Source organism: Elephantulus edwardii, unplaced genomic scaffold, assembly GCF_000299155.1.
Source record: "Elephantulus edwardii isolate Elephantulus edwardi_28Jun2011 unplaced genomic scaffold, EleEdw1.0 scaffold00113, whole genome shotgun sequence".
Lineage (NCBI taxonomy): Eukaryota > Metazoa > Chordata > Mammalia > Macroscelidea > Macroscelididae > Elephantulus > Elephantulus edwardii.
In genome coordinates, this window is record NW_006399863.1 from 7,143,530 (window position 1) to 7,153,104 (window position 9,575).

A 9,575-nucleotide genomic window follows, 5' to 3' on the forward strand; every position below is an offset into this window, starting at 1 on the left:
TAAGAGTTTTAATTCCTCAGTGATAAACTATTGAGCAGGAAACAAGCAAAACAAAATTATTTCTTTAATTCTGCAAATTGTTAGGTGCCACTGATCCAACTACAACTCACATCTCCCCTATGAGTATGAGATCTGAACCTTGCCCTATCCTGTGCCAGCCTCATTTCTCTGATAAGCTTGAGCCCACTGTTACAGTCACTCTGTTAAGCCATCTTTCGAGTTTTCCTGTCTTTTTCGGAGCCACCTGAAAATGAGGGAGCATATTTTAGTCAACGAACAGAACATCAGGATGCAGGAAGAGTTACACAATCCCACTCAGAGAAAAACTCATTAAAAGCTGCCCACTGTACTGAAGGTATGGGTGTCGAGAAAGGAAGGCAGCCATTTCTCCATTCTCTACTCTCCTTTGCTAACAAATTTGGTAATGTGTCCATTCTTGAGGCCTGAAGTACATTCAATCTCAGTCTTTCCTAATTATCCAGTTCCTCCTCACTAGATACATATTTTCACGGCCTGTCTTACAACTAAGTTTAGACATCTGATCCATTCCCAAACCATGAGATTAAAAAATGAGAGACTTTCTGGGTTGTTTCAGTGTAACTTTTTACTGTTGCCAAAATGATTTTGCTTTTATGCTCCTTGTCTCCTACCCACATGTGATGTTACGGTGGTGCCATGGCAGTGGTTTTGCAAACATGAGGTGGCTAGTGTTAAAATGAAAAGCAAAGCCCCAACAGAGGCAGCACAGAAGACAGAGCCAGCACGGACCCCCTGATGCCAGCTGACAGGTACCTTATCAAACCTACAAACGCCTTCCTTCGGGGCTTCTTGCCGGATAACTTTTAGCTGGACTCTTCGAAACCTTGCTGCCCAAAGTTTTTCTCCGGTTCCACCTTGACGTATCCTCTCCTCCCTTTCTCAGGTAAATGAAGCATCCTCCACGTCTGGCCTAATATGCTCTCTCAAGCTGACTGCTGGTGTTGTGCAGCTTGCGCTGGAAGCCCGTTTCCTGCCTCTGCCATGTGCTCACTGTGTGACCTTGGGAAAGTCATGAAACTTCTTTGATCCCATATGTTTTTGCATAAGAAGGTGCAAATTCTTCACCTAATTACCTTCCAGGGGCCCTTGTTGGGATCCATTGAAGAATAGGTGAGATTCCTTTGCTGATGGGGGTGGGGGCCTTTAAAGAGAGGTTACAAGTAAAGATGACTGAGAAGTTCTTGTCCTCATCAGGGAGCTACATGCACATAATCAAAGCCATGCTTGCCATCATTGAACACACTGCGGCCACAACAGAGGAATCTGCTCTCCTGAACCCCAGCCAGCTTGTTAGTGGTAGCATCCAAGCCTGCACTTGACTAATTTCCCTTGACTGCACCAGGATAAAGCTATGCTGAGCAATCTGGTCTGTGTCTCCACCGAGAGCTGGGCTCAGCTGTATGTGCAAGGGTAAGATGCGCATCAGGCAGCTGTGCGTGATAGGCACACCGGCCATGCGTGTCCACCAGGCCCTCAGCAGCTCTGACCAAGGAGGACAGCAAGGATGCTCTGTACTTGGACGAAGCCCCTGGAAAATTCTCAGCATCCATGTTCTCACCTTAGTTCTTCTCCCTTTCCTCTCTCCATCTCCCAGCTAAATCACAGTGTCATCTACATTCTGCATAACACACAGATGTTTCTATTTGTGAAACAATAATAAGGATGGCTGTAGCACCTTCTACCTGGCGATCTACTCACCTGCAGTAACAAGATGTGACAGCTTTGCAAATTGCTCTTCTTTATCCTAACATAAACGCCATCAAAACATATCAGCCATCAAAGAAAGAAGATGCAACCAATTGCTGAGCAAATAAAATACTGTGTCATTTGCCTTGGTTTCTCCCCACTACCAGAACTAAACTCTAAAAAGGTACTCAAGCAACCTCAACTTTAGAGTGATAAACTCTTCCTGCAAATTTCTAGAAAATGTGAAGAATCTTTTACAGGAAAGGATGCAGGAGGGGCTCAGTGGTCTTGGCTCCCCTGAAGAAGGTTCAGTCCACGCAACAGAGTGAAAATACAAAGAACTTTCATGCTCTTAAGAGTGCAGAAACTGCCATATATTACACAGAGATTCGCATGCTTACACTTTCCCTTCTCCTCCCCTTTCCCAAATGGCTCCCTCTTTTGGTTTCACACAGGTATAGGGGCAGTGCAGTTAAATCACCCACAGCGTAAGGGCCTGAGTTCAAATCCCAGCTCTGGTACACACCTGGGTGAAGGTGGGCAAGACCTCTCAGCTGACTTTGTTTTCTTGTTGGGAAAATAGACACTATCAACTGTACCTCCTCATGAACGTATGGTGAGGATGAAAGGAGAACATACAGTAGAGACCAAGCATGTGTGTGAGGAAGAGACAGGATCTATGTGCACACGCTTCTGTGCACAAGAAAAGAAGGGCAGGATGTTTGTGAGTGTGATGTGTACTAACAGAGACCAGGGCCAGACGATGACATCTTCCACCCTGAGCTGGCACACACTGTCCCAGCTTACGACATTTCTGAATTATGGCAATCCACACTTAGGATCATCTGGTTGCAGGGCCTTTTTTGTGGTTGTATCTTATTATTAGTAATATATGCTATAGACAATGATATAGCATAAGCTTGTTGATGATTTCTTAGATTTCCAAAGATAGAGATTTTTCAAAGGTAAAATTGAAACACAACAATTATGAATACATGTATGCAAACCAATTTTAAGAAATTAGCACCAGAAGCCAGGAAATGAAAAGACATATTGCAATGGGAAAGTCTGCTGTTAGTGAACTCTCCAAAGTACTGAAGAGCAATGGTGTCTCTCTGGAGACTAAGGTGCATCTGACACAGGCCATGGTCTTTGCAATCACTAGTTACTCGTCAGAGAGTTGGACAATGACTAGGGAAGATAGAAGGAGAATTGATGCTTTTTAGCTGTGGTGCTGGAGGAGAGTATTGAGGGTACCATGGACTGCTAAGAAAACAAACATTCATCCTGGAGAGGGTTAAATCAGGCTGCTCCTTGGAGACAAGGATTCTGAGGCTTCGTCTGACATACTCTGGACATGTTATAAGGAGGGACCGGTCCTTGGAGAGGGACATCATCCTTGGGAGGGTTGAGGGACAGCACAGGAGGGGAAGACCCTCTATGAGGTGGATTGATCCAGTGACTAGGATCATCGGGATAGGTATGTCAGAGGCAGTGCTATTGGCACAGGACAGAGCAGGGTTTAGGGCAGTTGTACATAGATAGGGTCACTATGAGTTGCAAGTGACTCGATGGCACATAACAATAACAACAAAAGTAGTAATGAGAGAGAGGGGGATTGGGCTTACATTAGATACAATTTAAGAAAATAAGACTAGTCACACACTACCCATACATTCTAAGAAGAAAGGAAGAACGACAGAGAGATTCTCCTAGGAACAGGAGTCATGTGCCTTCAACTTGACCCCAGGACAGCATGGACTCCTTATTCCTTTTAGACAAAGTACTGAACCAGGAGGGTCCTATCAAAATGTCTAAAAAGAGAAACACTTGGTGTGTACTAGCATTGTCTCACTCCGGCCCATGCTCGGAACCTTTCTACTATTCAGAGTGTGTCAGAACCTGGGCCGTCAGCAAGCCAGAAGCCAAGGCCAGGAGCAGCCTTGGTGCCAAGTCCTTTAAGGCATCTGCCTAGACCTGTGGTTCATTTGCTTGCTTACCGAGAATCTGCTAAGCACCTACTGTGCTGTGAACTAGAGATGTAAGTTGCAGACTAAACTTGTACAGAAGCATCTCTGTGCCACGGTCCTAGCTTTTATCAGTAAAAGAACCTGCTCATTACACCTAATGGTCACACCCTTGCATCCCATTCATGCTAAGAGGTACTTGGATGTGATGCTGAAATGGTCCAGCCAATCAAACCAGGCTTGAGCTAACCCCACAATCCACCTTGGCCTTAAACTGCAGCCCAATGGGCTTAGTGGTAAGGAGTTGTGCTGACAACCCAAAGGCACACAGTTTGAATCCACCAGACACTGAGTTGAAGAAAGAGGGGAAATCTCTCCTCATGCGATTTACTGCCTCCGAAAACCTACTGACGAGTCAGCTATGCGGTGGTTCTGACTCAGCGGTACACAACAACAATGCAACTCTCTTGTCCAGAGAACAGACCTTCCCTCTCCCCTCACTGCCAACACCCAAAACATTTTAGAAAGAGAATCTAAAACCAAGAAGCACTGGTGTGGATGTGTGTCAATATTGGTTGGTAAATACTGGCTCAGATACAAGGGAGCAGAGGACCAAAGAATGGTTTGGAATGATACCGAGAAATCTGAATCTAGTCTAGGGTTGGGAGCTTGACTTCACAGCCAACAGCTATGCAGCTTCCAGGCTTAACAGAACAGAGTGAGGGAAGATCTAACTAAGACAGGAGGAGATTAAGGGAATGTCCTAACATATCACTGCCATGACCCTCACCTCTCCTAGGAGAAGTCCAAATACCTCCATATGGCTGACAATGCCCGACTGATTTGATCTGACTCTATCAACCCAGTTGCAATCTTTCCACCATCGTATATCCTCCCCCTCCCTTTCACTTTATCTCACATGCTTTTCTCTCCCTAAAATTCCCCCAGAGAGAATGTTCTCCTTGAAGACAATCAGGCTGGGTGCATAGCAGTTAGGGAATTGAGAGTAGCAATGTGACCCACAAGTTGTACATTCTTTTTCATCTGTCAGTCCCCTTGCCCACCCAGCCCACCACACAGGCTTGCTCATCTGAAAGCTCTGGTAGCTGAGTGGTAAGGAGCTGAGCTGCCAACCCAAAGGCTCTAGGTTCAGATCCACCAGCTGCTCCAAGATAGAATGACAGTCTCTTCACAGGCAATTTACTGTCTCTAAAAACTCTCTGGAGTGTCACCTATGAGTTGATTCCGACTCAATGGCACTCAACAACAACTCATGTGAAGGTGTGCATTTAACCATCACATCTTCCAAGAAGCTTCTGATAACCAGGGGTTCCAACCTGGTTCCACCTGCCCTTGTTTTGGGCTCCTCCAGCCCCCTTCACCATCTCCTCTCAGCCTGTGCTGATCCACACTAGATGGTGAGTGGCCACTTCCTGCATCCCAGCACACACAGACTTTCAAACACAAGGGCCGGGGTGGTGGTGGAGGGCAGAGCTGACATTATGTCTTCTTAATGTATAAAGGCAGCCCTGAGCTCAATACTTAGCACTCATGGAGATTTGGTGAATGGATACACCATCAAGAGCAGTGAGAGGAAAAGGCGAAATTATTGAGAAGATGGAAAAGCTTAAGAACAAAGGCAGGAAAAAGCTGATGACAGCTGTGACAGGAATAAAAAAAAAACAAACCAACCAACAAACCAAAAACAGGATGAGAATTCCTACCCCTTCAGAGAAGCAGACAAACGGACAACTACAGGACATCAGAGGGTATGTTTTGAAGAACCCACTGAGCTACAAAAATCCCTGAGCACTGAAACCCCAGCTTCCTCATGCACGGCAAGAAATTGACGCAGAATTGTTGGAAGTCCACTGAATACCTTTTTAAATTTTTCTTTTTATCACTTTACTGGTACATTTCTCATTAAATAGCCTTTGGGATGAAACTGTGAATGAATTCTACAATGAGACAGATGAACCCACAATATTTTCACCAGCACAAGACATCCCAGGAATCTTTTGTATTACAAAGCTGTTTATGTAATTTGAAGCAAGACTGGACGTAATTAGGAGGAAAGAACAAATACTTTTAATACGGAATCGATTACTCTAAAAGGCAAATCCACGGCCGGCAGAGCGCTCAGAGAAAGACTTCTAAAGAAAAGTCAGCAAATTAAAACCAGGGAATCGGAAAGTTCTGGGCTGAACTAACAAATGATGCTCTTCTCTACTGAATGCTGCACAAATACAGGCTGCTGGCGGAGGCATTTAAATTGATTTAACAATATCAGCGCCGTTAATACTGTGTTCATTTAATGCCTGGCTTAGGCTTCTGTAAAATCATTTTTCAAATTTCAGCATTGGCCAGAATTAGCACCCTCATTTTTATGATAATATTGTTAATTTAATGCATGACTTGGAGTTAGACTTCAAAGTAAATCAGAAAAATATGCCTTCGCTCTTGTCAGAAACATCTCTCTTCACGCACCAGTGGTCTGACCTTAAATTTTAACTTCAACTGCATAAAATCACTCTCATATTTCAACTATCCTTTTATACTTCAATCATTTAGTTCATCCATTGTAGATAAATTTTCACAATACCCTACCCACATGAGCTAAAATAATTTCGAACATGATCTTTGTACATTTAATCTCTGCAAAGACCTGGATCAGAAGGTTTCTGGTATGTCTAAGATACACTTAGCAGCAAATTTACTAAAACATGTAGAACTATCTAATGAAAGCCTTTCCTATTATTTTAATCTCTGTCTTCTCCTTCTCCCTGCCCTCCTATTACAGTACTTAAAATCAAATGGAAATAAGTTCAATTTGTACAAATAAAAACAGGCAGCCCACGAGGGCTTCCAGCATTGCAAATAAAGACTGTCTTCTATAGTGTCTACAACACTGAAATTGTCTCCTTGAACATCTATCTACCCGGCAAGCAAGCGAAGGCTGGCAGGGTAATGAAGGGTGAAATGCTAAGTTCCTCTCCAGTAAATGGAATGGAGGTGACAAGAACATCACACTGAAGCGATTCGCATGGGCATTCAGGAAGGGAGTTTTCAACAGCCCCGTCCACCTGAACTTAGCAGAGTCTGCACTGGGAATCTCCTCTGAATGAGAGGCAGACTGAAAGGAAAAGCCACAGCAAATTACAATAGCAGTTATGGCAAGAAGGAAAGAGGAGGTGATGACTGGAGGTGAGAGGCGGGGAGATGGTATTAGATGGGGAGATGGCTTATGGTTGGGACAGATGGTTCAAGGAAACAAATAAACATAAATGAGCCCATTACGGGTCTCCCCTGCTATCCAAAAGCAGAGCACATCTATGAAGCAGGACATAAAACGAAGAAACAATTAGGATTCATTTGCATGGGAAACCCTTTGAACAATTCCAGACCTCCTATGTCACTTACCAAATCATAGCAAATAAAACCTAAAATAACACTAATAGACAGTACAACAGAATGAGATGATAATAACACAGAATATAGAGTAGAAATAATGTATGTACAGTGTCATTCCCAGGAAAGGAGTTTGGGGAAGCCATTCGAACTGTCTCTGTAGTGGTTGGCTGTGAGGCAAGTACTGAAAACTACTTGCACTCCTAACATTTTGTCTCAAAATTGAAAAGCCTTCCATAGATTTCTTTTGATTAGAGAAAACTCATATTAATGTAGTTCTTTTATAAAAGTGAAGTGATATAAAGGCAACGATCTAAAAGTGAGTGCTTGTATGTATCTGCAATTTGTTGTTGTGTGTCGTTGAGTCAGAACCAACCCTCCAGTGGATTTTCAGAGGCAGTAAATCACCTGACAGGAGACTGCTCCTCTTCCCGCAGAACAACCCGGTGGATTCGAACCAAGTGCTTTTCAGATTTGCAGCACAGTTTCTTAGGAGCCTTCAACTGTAGATGAGCTCTAGTGGCCTAGTGGGTAAAGAGCTGCATTTCTAACCTAAAGGCGGTGCCTCTCTGATGGTTCAAATTCCCCATAAGCTCTGCAGGATAAAGAAGGGTAATTTCCACCCATGTGATTGACAGCCTCTGAAAAACCCCTGGAGGGTCAGCTATGAGTCAGTTCTGACTTACAGCAATAAGAATGAGTGAATGAATGCAAATAAAAACTAGATGGAGTGAGTTCCTGGGTTTGTTCACAAACAGTTAACAAACTCAGTTAATAAATGAGAAGGTTCACGTCTACCCAGAGAAACTGCAAAGGAAAAACCTGGCCATTCCCTTATAAACAATCCTTGAACCTTCTACGGAGCACAGTTCTACCAACTGGTTTTAACTTCTGATATATGAATAAACATTATTCCTGCACAGGACAGAGCAGGGTTTAGGGCTGTTGTACAATAGGGTCACTATGAGTCGCAAGCGACTCGACAGCACATAACAACAACAACAACCTGTTGATGGACATTCTGGTCAACCAACAGCATAACAGTTCCATCCCTTCACTATATTCAACAGAGGCACATGCAGAAATATACACTTCAGCTTTTCACTGTGTGTATATGATATACACAAGCTGTTCACTGTGCCACTCTTGAACAGAAAAATACCAACAGAAGCATAAAATCCAGCAAAGGGGAAATGGGTTAAGTAACTGAAAAAGGAAACACTCATTCCAACCCAAAGCTACTCTCTATCATGTTTCTGAGGCTATAAATCCTATTAGGAGGCAATCACCCATCTCACTCCTTCACTCAATAACTTAGCTACATGTATATGTATAAGAGTCTATTGTAAAAATAAAAAAAATCTTGATTATAATAGAAATTTAGAGACAAGTTGCTGAATATTTTTCAAAACATAATCCTGGTTTTGTGAAGGTAAAAGAACATGTGCAAATACACAGGAAAGTCTAAAAGACTATGTATCAAGCAGAAAGGGAAGAAAGCCATTTCTAAATGGTTTCTATTGTTTGCATATATTGCCTTTATTGTAAAGCAATCAATAAAAATAGTTACTGTTTATGAATGGCTTCTTTACGGTCTAAGACCTTTTATAAAAGTGTACTAACATTTCTGATCTAGCCTCATGCCATTACAGGAACAGAGTTCATGACTTTGTTATAAAGGCTCAAACAAAAGGTTCCAAGTGTCTTTCCAGTTATCGAAATAATGATGTTAATAGGTTTGAAATAGATCATACATGTTGCAAACCAACAAACAGATGGATATTGAGGGGAGGGTCAATGAGACTTCTGACTTTTGTGGCCAAAGAAGACTATTTTTGGTTAAAAAATAAGAAGGTACTATTTCTTCCTGAACTATTTAATAAGCAGCAGGCCTACTTTTAATTATCTTAAACATTTTCTCTTCATTATTGAGTTGACACTGTTTTTATATCTTAATGAACTTACATAGATTATTTCAATTGATTGGTTTTGTTACCAGGACAATAAATCCTGACTGATAAAGGGACCACAGTGTAATTAGTTAGCTCTTCTTAGTATGTGAATTTCTGATACTTCTGTAATGAGTAATTAAAGATTAATAAGAAAGATAGTCTCAAATTAGCTGCTTATCTTTAAACGCTTCAGGATGTGGTAAAATCAAGCTATATTTGCATATTCATAAGGAAGCTGGCAACTGGAGTAACTTTTCTGTATTTGAAAATGGCAAGGTTCTAACTCTCCAGAAGGCTCCTTCCACAGAACTGTCCCCTAGAGTCTGATACATTCACAGTAAATTATTTCAGTCACGAAAGGACAAATACAGTATGGTGCCACTGCTGTAGAATGAGGCTGGCATCAAGGTGGGAGCAAGACTGAGAAAAACTGGCTAAATCATGTATACTGCATTAAAGCCGATGAGGGAGAGAACAGTTTAAAAGTAATATATTTTAGGGCATTATGATTATCATAAGAGTT

The 9,575-nt window shown here is 42.3% G+C and overlaps 1 protein-coding gene across 1 annotated transcript in view; it reads right to left on the minus strand.

The window, feature by feature from the left end:
- Positions 1-9,575, minus strand: part of CACNA2D3 (calcium channel, voltage-dependent, alpha 2/delta subunit 3) — a 1,138,585-nt gene that overhangs the window by 618,784 nt on the left and 510,226 nt on the right. The gene's annotated exons all lie outside the window — the stretch shown is intronic.